Below are 14551 nucleotides of genomic sequence, written 5' to 3' on the forward strand. Positions count from 1 at the left end.
GCCTTAATGATGAGGCATAAACAACACCCAGCACAGAGCCTCGTACATAGCTGGGCACTTGACTCATGTTCACTGTTATCTCATCATCATATGCGTATGAGTGGCTAAGAAATCATTGAGTTAATGGATAAGGAAGACTTTGGAAGTCAAGTTACAAGAGAAATCTTTGAAAGAAGCCAGGTTATCTTGGGCAAGAATAGAACTTGAGCACTGCCCTCAAGTGTCGCCAGAGCTAAAATGAATGGGCAGACGTAGGTAGCAAGCAGGGGGCCTGGGTGGCTCAGTTGTTAACTGTCTGCCTTGGGCTCAGGTCATGATCCCAGGGTCCTGGGATTGAGCCCCATATCGGGCTCACTACTCCACGGAAGCCTGCTTCTCCCTCTCCCACTCTCCCTCTTGTATTCCGTCTCTTGCTGTCTCTCTCTCTCTCTCTGTCAAATAAATAAATAAAATCTTAAAAAAAAAAAAAGGAAGTAGAGAGCCACCAGTTATTTCTGGGCTTGAAGGAAGATGAAGACCCAAGGGGGAACTGAAGACAGTTAGTGGTTAGGGTGACAGAAGATCTTCCCACAGTTAGGGTTTTGGTTTATGATAGCATAGGGTTTGGCGGATGGGGTGAGCTCTTCCTTGCAGGAGGTCTGTAGAGACAGTCAGTGGGCAGCTGTCAGAGAGAGGATTCCTGCACTAGTTGGAGGTTGAATAAAGACCTATGAGGTCGTTTCTTTGTCCTTGTTCTTTCTGGATAATGATCCCAAAATTCCTTCCCCTGTTTGGCCATATAGCCAGTGAGAGGTCCAGTAGGATTATGGGAAATAACCTCCTCTCCTCCTCTCCCTGTCCTCTCTGTGTTTCTATTCCTCAAACACAGCCAAGTTCTACTCCACTACCACTGGGCCTTTGCACATGCCACCTTCTCTCCATAGAATTGCATCTAGATTTTGTGGGCCTAAAACTTATAAAGCTGGGAGACTTTCTTTAAGAAAAAAGAACACAAAGGAGGCCTAGGTGGTTCAGTTGGTTAAGCATCTGCCTTTGGCTCAGATCATAATCCTAGGGTCCTGAGATGGAGCCCCGCTTCAGGCTTCGGGCTCAGTGGGGAGCTTGCTTCTCCCTCTCCTTCTGTTCCTCCCCACTCCCCACCTGTGTGCTCTCATGCTTTCTCTCTCACTCTCAAATAAATCAATAAAATTTAAAAAAAAAAGGAAAACACAAAATCAGATAAAAATGTGAGTATTTTGAATGAGAAACAAACCCACAACATATAAAAAGCAGACAAACACAATACAGTGTCCAGAAAAAACAATATAATACTTATATTAATCCCCATATATTTCCATAATACTTTTATTCCTACATTTGGGTCATGTACTTTTGGGATAACCTCTTCACTTGACATTGATTTAGTACTGTCATTTTCTTTAGAGAGAATAAGAAGATATCTCAATTTTCTCCAGCACAGTTGACCCAACACTCCCCCCACCATTGTTAATAGTTTCAAAAGGTTTCTTTCAACTTCACAACTCATTATTGGTAGCGTCAAAAGCTTTAGGATTACTGTCCTATTTAGAAAAACTTCGATCAGGATCGAGGATCTTACATAGACAATCTCAGGACTTTTTATGTTTCCTTGATTTACGAAACTTAAACAGCATTTGAATGGAAGCCTCTACCAACCAGCTCGTTGCCAACATCCTGTTTACTTTTTGAGTTTTGTTTTAGATTTTCATCGATGTCCGCATTCTGTGACAACTTCCCCTTCGCTAGAGTCCCCCAAATGCCACAGCAGCTCCAGCAGCATCCGAAGGGAGGGCAAGTGGGACAGGGAGGAAGTCACAGTGGGGAGAGGCAATGAGAATAGCTTACTTTGGCCTCTCCCAAGTCCTAGGAGGATGCCCAGCAAGGGAGGGGTTCCAGGGCTTAAGCTCTGTGACTTTCCCAGTAAACCTGGGAATCCACTGCCCTCTCTCCCCTGGCAGGAAATGCCCCCCCCCCCATGGGTGCGAGGGCAGCACAGCTGGCCCACCTCCACTCAAGCATCACTTCTTCTAGGAGGCCTGCAAAACCAGTTAGCCGTCCCAGGAGGCGGGAGACCAAGTCTGTCTGGCTCACTTGGCGCCCTTAGTCTCCTCTGAGCAGTGCCTGGTACACAGCAGAATCACAGGCCCAGAAGGCGGAAGTGACCTGCCAGGGTCACCCAGAGAGTAACCGCCAGAGCCGGAAGTCAACCTGGAAGGAAGGAGGGAAGGGAGGAACCCCGCTTCCCAGATGAACTGCGGACCTCAGAGAAATACACTTCTTGCCAGAGGCCTTCAGAGCCCTAGCTGGCTGGCTTCCCTTCTTCCTTCCTGCATAGTTGGTCAGGAACCCGGAGCGCGGGTCCTCTGAGCCCCTCCACAGAAATCTCCCTCCAGCAGTGCCTGGGAGTGTGGACTTGGGTCTGAACCTCCAGGCCACTCCTTAGCAGCCGTGTAGCCTTGAGCAGTTTGGTCTCACCATTTGGCACCTTGATGTCCTCATCTGTAAAATGGGTTTTATGGCCGCACCTCCTCCCCCGGAGTGAGGGGACTATAGATAATGTGAACTCAGCAGAAGTGCTCTGGTCCTGGCGCAGCGTCAGCAAGTGCAGCATTAGCTCTTCAAGGTGAGACCTAAGCAGGAGCCTTTCCCTCCTCCCTCCTCCCTCCTCTCCCCCCCCACCCCCAACCCAGTGATCCCTAAGCTTCTGCGGATGCTGCCTTGCTGAGGTCAACCAAGATACCAACCTGCTTGTTACCGCCAGGGACTCTGGAATCCGCACGCATTCCTCCATCTACCTCTTGCTTGGAGGGCGAGGGCTGGCTCACCTCCACCAGGGGTCAGGGGAGGGCCAGGCTCCCCACCCACACAGAAGTCGGACGGCAGCTGCCCCTAGACTGAGCTCCTCTCAGTGGGGCCCAGACCTCCCTCACCACCTGTCCCCAGCACCCAGCCCAGGGACCGGCCCATGGCCACACCCCATCAACGCTGGTTGGGAATTAGGGAGGAGGCTGACACACGGCCTGTCCCCAAAGCAGTCACCCCTGACTCACCACGGTGGCCACCGGGGACCGTGGGGCACGTGCCTCCAGTGTTCCACGGGCCGTGCTCCGCTGTTCGACGGGCTTCTCTTGTTTCCCCACAGCCTTGCGAGACAGGTGCCATTATCCCCATTTCCCAGAGGTGAAGACTGAGGCTCAGCCAGGACAAAGCACTTGTCTGAACCTGCCCCCACAAGGAGCACTAGAGCCCAGAGGGGACCGTCCCCACTGCTCTTCCAGAAATGGAAATGCCTGGCATTTCCCCCTCAGGGAGTCTTTCTTTTCCATTAAGGAACGCTCCTCTGCCAAAATGTACCGCTATGGCAAATCACTCTAACATTTCGCTTTAAAAATTTAATGCTATTTTCTACCCAGAGATAAAAACAGCTGTGAGCTTCTCCAGGGAAGACATGGTTTTTTCTGCCGTTCTCATGTCCTCACTGCCTGTCGTGGGGCCGGCGTGGGGCAAGACTGCAGCTGCCGTTTGAGGTGGGAGGGTGAGAGCCGCCTCCTGGCCCCGGGGAGAATCACGGCTCCAGCCGGTAAGAGGAGGCCGCCTCAGCCCCAGGTCACAGGCCTGGGGGACCCCCAGCTCACACACAGGGTTTCTTTATTCTACACGACACCTCTCTGAAGTTTGAATGATTTGCCCATCTGTAAAGGTCAGAAGGTTTCACACAGGATCCCGGTTTCCAGTCTGTGGCCAGAGGCAGGCTACTTTCACCAAACCCACGCCCTTTTCTTCCAGGCACACAGCCTCCCTTGCAGTTAGTGGGGACCGTGTGACAGAGTCCGGCCAAAGGAAGGTGGGTGGAAGTAATAGGCACCACTTCCTGCCTGGGCCCCCAAACTTCCCTCCCAGTCCTGCACCCTCTCTTTCCTGCCTGCTACCAGAGACAGAAGGTCCGGGGGAGGACCCTGCAGCGGGAGGGGACGTGGGGAGGCCTCCCAGGCCTGAGGAGGGGGCTGGGCGGGGCCCATCCAGGGCTGGCCCATGCTGGACTGCAGTGGGAGCAGGGTATAAACTGTTGCAGTGGTAAAGTCCTGAGCTTTGGGGCTGCTTGTTACAGCAGCTTTTTCTGACTAATGTGGCTTCCTCTGAAAAGTCAGAGGTGGTGGGGTTGGGGGGGGCGCTGGGCTTACTTTTCCGAGGGGCAGCGAAGAGCTAGAATTTTCTAGCTGTCGCACCCTTCAGCCCGGCTGGGGTTTTTAGCTCCCCTAATCCCTAACCTCAATCTGCCCGACTCAGTATCCAGGGAAGTCGAGGCACACGGAAGACAAGGGGCCAGCTTAAGGTCACGGTGTATTGGGGGCAGAGCTGAGCTTGGACTGAAGTCTCCCAGCTAGTACTCCAGAGTTCTTTCTCAAGATCTTTCTCACTTGTGAGCAGAGCAGAGGTTTGAGTAGAAAGTGAGGAAAAGAGGGAGAGGTTCAGAGTCTAGCACCCTTTTGGGGTGAAGGGAGAGCGAGGTGACCAAGAGGGGAAGGGGCACCCCAGATGGTGAAGGAGGTGAAAAGATGGGGGGACCATGACTTCTCTATGATTCCAGTTTGCAGAAGGCTTGGAAATGCTCAGCAGGCAAAACTAGGCCCCCTCCCCAAGGGGTTAGACCTGCGTCTGGTGTGGAGGCCTGACCCCAATCCTCCCTTTCTCTATCCCTCTTGGGAAAGGGCCGGTGTCCTTCGTTGCCAAACCTCCACTACAAAGAAGCAGAAGCCAGTTTTCCTTTCCAGACAATCCAGTCCAGAAAGAAATGATTTGCTAAACAATCCTGTGTCGAGGTAGTTGTGCCAGGAATGGGAACGCCAGGAGCAGGATAGGGTGCTCTGTGAAGTGTGGAGAGATGGTCTGGGTGAGCCTCTCCCAGCAGCTCTGCGGGGGTGGGGGAGGAGGGGAGACACTTCCCCTGCCCCCTTGCAGCCACTATGACTCCCTAGTACCCCGAGCACCTGCCAAGGCATGCATTTCCTGGAGGGCCCAAGTCGTACCCCATCTGGGGACATCCCAGGTCCCCTCTGACACTTGTCTGCTGTGAGGTGTTTGTGGACACCCAGCAGCTGTTGAAGGGCCATGCATCCTTCGGCTTTACCATTACCTGCCCAGACCAGATGACTGCCTGGAATCCACGGAAGCTTTGCCAGAAGCTCAGCTTGTTCCTCACTTCTCCACAGCTTATGACCACCCCCACCCCTTCAACATGGCCACTGGGTCTAGCGGGCTCCCCAGCTCAGACCGAGAAAGTCACTTGGAGACTTGAATTTGCATCCCACCACCCCAACCACCACCACCACCACCACCACCCTACCATCAACCACCACGAATTGCCAAACACCCCACTGCCAACCACCACCAACCACTGCTCACCGCCAAACACTGCACCATCAACCACAACCACCACCAACCATCATCAGCACCAACCACAACCATCACCAATCACCAAACACCCCACCACCATGAACCATCACCAGCACCAACAACCAAATACCAAACACCACCAGTCACCAAATACCCCACCAACAACCACAACCACCAACAAACATTACCACCGCCAACAACCAAATACCCCACCGCCAAACCAAACACTGCCAGTCGCCAAACACCCCACCAACAACCGCGACCACTACCAACCATCACCATCACCACCAACAACAACCATCACCACCAACAACAACCAAAAACCCTACCACCAACTACCACCAATCACCGCCAATTACCAAACACCCCAGAACCAACCACCACCCACTGTCAGTATATTGACAGGAACAGAAAGAGATTACTACATTGAGGATCTGGGTAGAGAAAGAAGGAAAGAGAGTATCCTCTCAGAGCTGCTGTGCAAGGGTCCTACTATGAAGGTTCACAAAACCATGGAGACCTCGGGCACAAAAGCCTGAGTTGTCTTTAAGAAGCAATTACGCGGCACTTACACCAGATGTGCGTTAAACAATGACCCAGTAAACCCATACCCATGTCTACAATGTCTTGCCTGCACTTGTGAATCCAGGAAATAATGAAATAATTTAAGATTGGCACCAAAACTCATTTGGTGGAAAAAAATCTAACCTGAACAGGTATGTAAATATTCACGCATTATGTTCTGCAGGAATATTAATGTGTTTAATTATGGGATGTTAATCCAGACCCCACTGATGTATTATATGACATATGGTGTGTTCTTCCCTTCTTCCTTCCTTCCCTTTCTTTCCTTTCCTTTCTTATCCTTTCCTCCCCCACTCCTTCCTTCCCTTTTCTTTCTTTCTTTCTTTCTTTCTTTTTGTCTTTCTTAAGATTTTATTGTTAAGTAATCTCTACCCCCCACATGGGGTTGAACTTAACAATGCTGAGATCAAGTTGAGGTCAAACGTTTCAGTGACCAAGCCAGGCAGGCACCCCTGGTGTGTGATTTCTAAAAACCTCAAACTTCCAAAATCCCAAAGCATGTGAAGGCCCTGAGGTATCCGGGTGGAGATAAGAGACTGTGGCCTGTGTACATTCTAAGTGCGACGTTAAACCTCAAACTTCCAAAATCCCAAAGCATGTGAAGGCCCTGAGGTATCCGGGTGGAGATAAGAGACTGTGGCCTGTGTACATTCTAAGTGCGACGTATCTATTAACTCGCTTACTCCTCGCAATAACCCTATGGAGGAGAACTCCTTATTACTATTATTCCCATTTTAGAGATGAGGAACCTGAGGCAGGGGGAGGTGAAGTGACTTGCCTCAAAGCTGGTGAGTGTTGGAGCTGGGGCTTGGACGCCAGCATCCTGGTTCCAGAGCCTCCTCCCTGGACCATGCCCCCCTCTGCCTGGGGTAGGGTGGTAAACAGCAGGAAGTATGCACCCCACCCCAGGCTGTGGGGGGAGCGGATCCATACTCCCGGTGTTCTCCAGGGGCCGCCAACCACCCAGTTTGCCCTGGAACCATCCTGTGTCCCTGGAAACCCCTCAGTCCCACCAAACTGGGATGGTTGGTCACCCCAGTTCTTGGGGACCACGTGTCTCCCCTCTTAAAAGTGTCCCGAGCATCCGATCCACTGAGGGGGATCCCAGGGTCTGAAGATGTGTGTATGTTCACATAACATGGCTTCTCAACCCAAACCAGGATCTCCTGCAGACACTTAACCAAGACACTGGGAGAAAACTCTAGAGGAAATGCGGGCTACGTCAGACTCACCAAGAGGCAGGGTGTCTGTGTTCAAGGCTGGCACCTGCCTCGGGGTTTATAAGGACAAGTGTGACTCTATCCAGCCTTCCCCTTGAGCGCTGACTTTGGATGCCATTGTAAACACAGTGGGAATATTCCTTTGCAGGGACATTTACTCTGGTACTTAAATTCAGAAATGACCAGCTCTCACCCCTACCTTCTAATTTTAGCTTGTTAAAGCCCACACCTGACTTCTTAGGAATGAGCCACACGCAGGACTTTTATCCACCTGCCGTAGGCCTGCCCAGTCCTGTCCAAGTGCAAAGTGGAGGGAGGCAAGGCGCCTGCCCTTGACAAGCAGGTCTGGGCTATGGAGGCGGGAGAGAAACATGTGCCTGGCAGAGAGAGACAGAGGGAGGCAGAGGGAGGAAGAGAGGGAGAGAGAGAGAGAGGGAGAGAGGGAGAGAGAAGGAGAGGGAGAGATCACCCCACGTGTTGGGGTGCCTCTGGGCAAGAATGCAGGCTGCTGCGGGCTTCCCATGGCAGACTGAACACGTGCATTTACCTCCCCTGTTCTCTGAAATTCTAATAAAATGGCATAAAAGCATTTTTTAAAATGCACACCTATCCACTGGGAGAAAGAGACCATGTGAGGAGCTAACAGCAGACGAGGGCAGTCAACCAAATTCTAGAAGCTGGAACAGATGGTGAGTGGGGGCTGACTTAAGAAACCAGAAAGCTGAAACCTGACTGACTGCTCCGGGGAGCCATCAGGACACAGGACAACCGAGGACCGTCCCGTAGGCTCAGGCATGAGGGAGACCAAAAACCTCCACAGACCGAGGTGAGGGGCAGGACGGGAAACAGAACGGCAGGTGGTTATCCGTCGGGCAGACAGAGGGTTTCCGGGGCTCCCTGCCCGGCTGGCACAGGCAGGACAGGACCGTCTCTGCCACCGCAGGAGGCTCGCCCACCGGAGAGCCCCGACAATGCGAATCTGAGGTCATGTTTGTGCTGGGCTCCGCTCCAGGCCTGGACTCGAGCTGTCCTTGGAAGCTGCAGCTCTCATTATTATATTCAGCTGGCCTCATTCGGGTTGGTCCTCTTATTTTCTTTTGGTCAGACAGAGTCTCAAAGATGTAGGAGGTGGGAGAGGTGGAGTGGACCGCAGAGTCTGGCCACCTGGGGACACCCCTCTGCCTATCCGCATGCCCTCCTCACACTCTCTGATGTGGCGCAAATGGCTCATTGCCTCCCAATATCTACTATCCTCTTCTCGAGTAACCGAACCTCGCTTTTTAGCTAGCTACCTTGCTTCCCAGCTACGGACATTTCTCAGTCTCGTTTTCAGTTAGGTGTGACCATTTGACTATAGGAGTGAAAGTGTTGTGAGGAAATCAGGAATTTTAAAAGAGGAGAGCTCTTCCTCCACTCTGCTCTCTGGGTTGCAGATGTGATGGCCAGCGCTCCAGCAGCCATGCTTGACAATGAGGATAAAGGCCACATGCTAGGGATGGTGGAGCAGAGAGGTGGAAGGTACCATCTTCACAGAGTTGCCATACCAGCCTGCATTGCCCACCTTTGGACTTCTTTTACATGGCAGGGAAATAAACTTCTTGCTTGTGGCTACTGTTATTTTAGAATTTTCTGTTTTGTGCAACTGAACCTAATTCTGTCTGGCTAAATTTGAGTTGGGGACAGCACCTCCCTTGTCCTCTTTCCTATTCAGAGATCAGAATCAGCAGAGATTTTGGCTGTTATGAAGCCCATAGGGTCAGGGGCAAAATCTGGCCCACTGATGGTTTTCTTAGCTCCAGCAAAGTTTTTAAAATTAGGAGGTATTTGAATACTTTTTTAAAAAATCAGTCTTGCTTTTTTCTTTTATTAGTAATATTTTTAGAGCTATACCTTTTGGTTTTAATTAATTAATTTAAAAATTCATTATTGAAGCATCATTGTCATACAATGTCATATTAGTTCTAGGGATACAATGTATTGATTTGACAGTTCTATAAATTACTCAGTGCTCACCGTAAGTATAATCGCCAGCTTCTGAACACAATTTTAAACATTAAAATTGTGTTTTCCAGATTTTCCTGCATGACTGGGGGGCCTGGTGCCCCTGGATCCACTTTCTGGCCCGGCAGCATTTAGATGGGGCATCTGTGGTCTTGTTGCATGGTCCTTCATTGCTCTCCCATGAGCTAGGCGTGTGTGTGTGTGTGTGTGCGTGTGTGTGTGTGTGTGTGAGCTCATGATAGCTCATGAGCTAGGTGTATATATAGGTTGTCCTATGAGCTACATTTGTATATGGGTTATCTTACAAGCTAGGTATTATATGGATTGTCCTAGGTGGTAGGTATATATGGGTTATCCTATGAATTAGGGATGTCTATGTGTTATGTTCTGAGCTCGGTTTGTATTCTGTGTCACCTCCACTCACCAGATGAGGAATTTGAGGCCCAGAGAGCACTGACCCCAGTCATGGACCTGGAAGTGGCGGAGCCAAGACTCCAATCTGTCTGCATTCCATGCTTGCTGTGTCGGTTTTTGAGTTGGCAACGCTTGACTTTCGAACTCCTTGTTTGACGTTTCATAGAACACAATAGAGCCAAGGAGGAAGAAATACTTAATGATCCTCGTCATATCATATCAAATGCTGGTTCTTCTGCTGCCCCGGGAGTAAACTACCTAGAGAACGGATGTTTTCTGCATGTCCTCAGTGCCTGGCGCAGAGCCAGCCGAGGGAAGGATGTGCTAAACAAGTGAGGTGACCCGCCCTCAGTCACACAGAACCGGATGTGGACCCAGGGCTCCCGCCTGCCTGTCCCATGCTCTTGCCCCAGACCTGGCTGCTCTCCAGCCTACCCTGCTTTCTCTTAGATACTGACAGAGGTCAAGAGCATAGGCTCTAAGTCTAGCATACTCACACCCAAATTCCCACTTCACCTCTCACTCCTTGGAGTCTTGATTTCTCCAGCAGCGAATGGGGTTACGTACGGAACCTACACCATCAGGCCGCTGGGGGTAATCTTTGGGTGAAATCATCCGCATGTGAGTAAGTGACCAGCACGAAATAGGTGCTCAATAGGCATAGATATTATCGTGACACGAGTTTTGTATGAGTGTGTGGGGTAAGGAGGGGTTTGTCTTGAAATTCTTTTCTTAGGCATCATCTTGCCCTTCCTTAATCTAAGGCAGCCTGAGCCCTGTGCCGGCCTGGACACAAGGTCATGCTCAGGCAAGGGCTTTCCATAGATCTCAGAAGCTTGACAACAATGACCTCAATTGCCCACTTACATTCTATCATTCCACCAACAGGTAGCAGTTCCTACTTTCCACCAGACCCTGGGTGAGGGCTGGGGATCCAGGAGAAGTTGACCCTGTCCTGCCTTTGTAGGCTATCCACCTGGCGGGTAAGGTAAGACAAGGTTACAGGGCTCTCCGACACACAGCTGATGACAAGTCTTCTGTGAGAGGAGCACAAGGGCTACCTCGAGGAAGATGCATTCCCGCTGCAGCAGCGGCTGTTAACACTCACCACATCTTTAGCTCCTCGCCTTCCCAGGTGTGCTGCTGGACTACATCTCCCAGGCTCTGCCGCAGTACAGTGTGGCACGTCACCCAGCCGTGGGGATTGAAATGTGGGCTGCAGTGATGGGTGCCTCTTCGGAGCCCTGCCCCCAAACCCACAAACGCTCCTTCATCTCTTTGCCCTATGAATGGCTAGAGCAGGGATGACCCCCAGGACCACCTTGAGACCTGCATATTGAAGCTTCAGCCTAAGTCCCAAAAGGACCAGGTAGAGTCCACACCACTCTTGTTACAGAAGCAAGAACTCTTTTTCTAGCATATTGTATTTGTAACATCCTATGTGGAATAGTGGCTAGGGTTACCCTAGCTGATAATCTACCCTAAAAGCACGACTCTAACAATTACCTTTACCAATGCTATTGTCCGGCTTAATTCTTTGTGCAACTGGAGATGACGCTCCTGACCAGTGTTATTTCCAGTTGGCACATTCTCATTCATTCTCTGTTTTCGTGCATTTGTTGTTGGCATTGTTGTCTGGAAGTAGATCTTGAGCTAGATTTTTCTCTCCCCAGCCCTCTTCCAAGTCTGTAGACATTGGCCTACCCTGGATTGTTGTGGAGAGGTTCAAGACCTGTCTGTAGTACCCAGGGTCCTGGAAGGAAGCAGGCAAACACTCAGACTGAGTAACTGAGGGGAGTTTAATAAAGAAATTATATTCACTCAGTTATAAGATGAATAAGGTCTGAGGCTCTAATGTATAACAGGATGGTTATGGTTGATAACACTATTGCATAACTGAGACGTTGAAATATGCTAAGAGAGTAGAATATCAATGTCCTCACCACCACCCCTCCCCAAAAGAGGTGAATATGTGGTGGGGAGTGTGTTAATTAACTTGATGGGGGGGAAATAATTTCACATGTATACGTCCATCAAATCATTGCATTGTACACTTTCAATATCTTACAATTTTATTTGTCAATTATACCTTAATAAAGCTGGGGGGAAAATGATTTACAAAGCCGTGAGTCAGTGAAGCCCTCAGTGCCCAGCCCACATGCCCTCAGCATCACCTCTGCATGATGCTTTACTGCTAATACGGGAGTCAGGCTCCTGCTTGCTCTCTCTGCTGTAGGGAGCAAGCTTAGCCAGCGTGTTGAGGCAGCCCAGAGTGCCGGGAAATCGATGTTCTGGAAGCAGCCCTCCAACAAACTCAAAGCGCAGTTGGTAGATAAACCTCCCAGCTTCCTCACTCTTCAGCTGGGGTAACTTTGAGAGACACATTCCACACTGTCTCCCAGAGCTCCCCTGAAGGACTGAGCTCTAGGCGCCTCGGGTGCCTAGCCTGCCTGCATTGGCTCACTTCCTGTCTTACTGGCACTGCCCTTCCAGGGTTTCCCAGGATCTCTTCTCAGATAAATGACCTGCCCTTGAATCTTTGCTTCAGGCTCTACTTCTGGGGGAACCCTAACCCAGGGCAGAGTTTATAGAGAGCAGTAAAGGGTGGTGCAGTAGCCTGAGGCTAGTAACAAAAGGAATCCCTGCCTTTGAAGATGGGCAGGAGGGACCGGTGTGGAATGGACAAGACCACCTGCCAGGAGCTGGGGGCTTGGTGGAGAGACACAGCGGACCCGGTGACTGACTGTACAAGGGGGAAGGGGGACAGAAGGAGTAAACATCCTGACTTCTCCCTCCTCCCACTTTCTGATCTCCTGCTGGTGCCCCCTATCGACCAAACCCAACCAGAATCCAGAGGGTAAGAGAGTCTGCTGGTGTTTCCATAGTCGTCAGGCTGCCTGGCACACAGCAGCCTGGAGAAAGGCAGGGGTTGCATTTGGAGGGGCAAACAGATGTGCAGCACACAGCCTGATTGTTTCCCTTGGTCTCTGAGCTGCTTTGAAGGCAGACTTTTGGTAGTCCAGGATCTGGGAAAAGGCTTTTCCAGGTGTCCGGATGGAGTAAACTTAGGTGCAGAGACCGGAGGGGTTGGGGTGCACAGGCACCAGGATTCCTGTTACCCTCTTCATAACAATCTGCCCCCAAGACTTGGTGGCTTCGAGTAACAACTTTATTACATACCCCAAATCTGTAGGTCTGGAATCTGAGCTGGGGTCAGCTGGGTAATTCTTCTGTTCCACACAGCATGGCTGAAGTCCCATATTTGGCTGGCAACTGTTCTGATCTGGCGGTGGTGGGGGGGGGGGTCCAACGCGGCTTCATGAATGTGTTGTTTCTTTTTTTTTTTTTTAATTTTATTTTTTAAAAAGATTTTATTTATCTATTTGACAGACAGACATCACAAGTAGGCAGAGAGGCAGGCAGAGAGAGAGGGGGAAGCAGGCTCCCTGCTGAGCAGAGAGCCTGACATGGGGCTCGATCCCGGGACCCTGAGATCATGACCTGAGCTGAAGACAGAGGCTTTAACCCACTGAGCCACCCAGGCGCCCCGAATGTGTTGTTTCTTGGTGGGAGACGTGGAAAGGCTAGGACCAGCAAGACTGGAGTGACTTTAAGAACTATGGGCTCTCAAGACACCTGGGTGGCTCAGTTGGTTGGACATCGGCCTTTGGTTCTTGCTGTGATGCCAGGATCCTGGGATTGAGCCCCGCACCGGGTTCTCTGCTGGGCAGGGAGCCTGCTTCTCTCTTTCCTTCTGCCTGCCACTCCCCCTGCTTGTGCTCTCTCTCTGTGTCAAATAAATAAAATCTTACCAAAAAAAACCCCCAAAAAACTATGGGTTCTCTAGCATGATGGGCTCAAGGTAGTTGGACTTCCTACACAGCGACTCAGGGTTCCTTGGGAGAATGTTGAGGCCCCAGTGGAGGCTGAAAGGCTTTTTACAACCTAGTCTCAAAGTCCAGGAATGTCATTTCCACTGCATTCTATTGAACAAGTCCCTCCACCCAACCCAGATACAAAAGGAGGAAAATCTTGCAATGGGGGGACCAGCAAAGAACTTGTGGTCTCCTTTACTGAACCAGCAAGTCATCGAGTTGACTAGTGTTTGGGGAATGTGCTGGGGAGTCAAGGGCAGGTGTTGGAGAGGGTCTTGCAGGTCGTGACAGGCGCTGGGGAGACAGTAATAAGGTGGAGAGTGAAGGCTCTAGAGTTGGGTTCACATTCAAAAGGGATGTGGTCTGAGTCTGCAGTTCTAATCAGCCCCAGATACCAATGCCGATTTCCAGACTGTACTCTGAGTAGCTGGAGACTAATTTTTTTTTCCAAATAAAAGCTTGATCCCGATTTGCCTCCATTTATACCCATCACTGATTTTCCAGTGTTCTCGGGGGGGAAAGAACGATCAGTCCTTCACTGTATCCCAGATGAACCCCCGTGTGATCTAGCTCTCTCTTGACTCATCCTCTCACCCTCATCCTCTTTTCCCCTTATTTATTAACTTATTCATAATATTATGAAATGAAATAAACCCACCATGCTACCCAAGTGGTGGAACCTTACCGATAACCAGGATGTACCTGTAAGAATCTCCACTACCCCTCCTTCCCTATTCCCCTGAGATCATCAACTTTCTTCTCAAATATGTGTTTATCTTTCCCTTTAAAAGTTTCTTCTACCCATGCATGTATCTAAACATGCATATTTTTGGTTTTGCTTTTATGGTACGTTCTAAAAGTTGCACCATAGCATATACAGTTTTCTGCAACTTTTTTTCATGCAAAATTGTTGCCGAGATCTAGCCCCTCTCTGCCTGCAAAGTCCATCAATTCCACCGTCGTGGAACAGTCTATGGCGTGAATAATCCGGTTTATTTTCTCACTCCCTGTGAACGCGCATTTGGGAGTGTTTCCGATGTTTCT

Source organism: Martes martes (genome assembly GCF_963455335.1).
Source record: "Martes martes genome assembly, chromosome: 9".
NCBI classification, from domain to species: Eukaryota; Metazoa; Chordata; class Mammalia; order Carnivora; family Mustelidae; genus Martes; species Martes martes.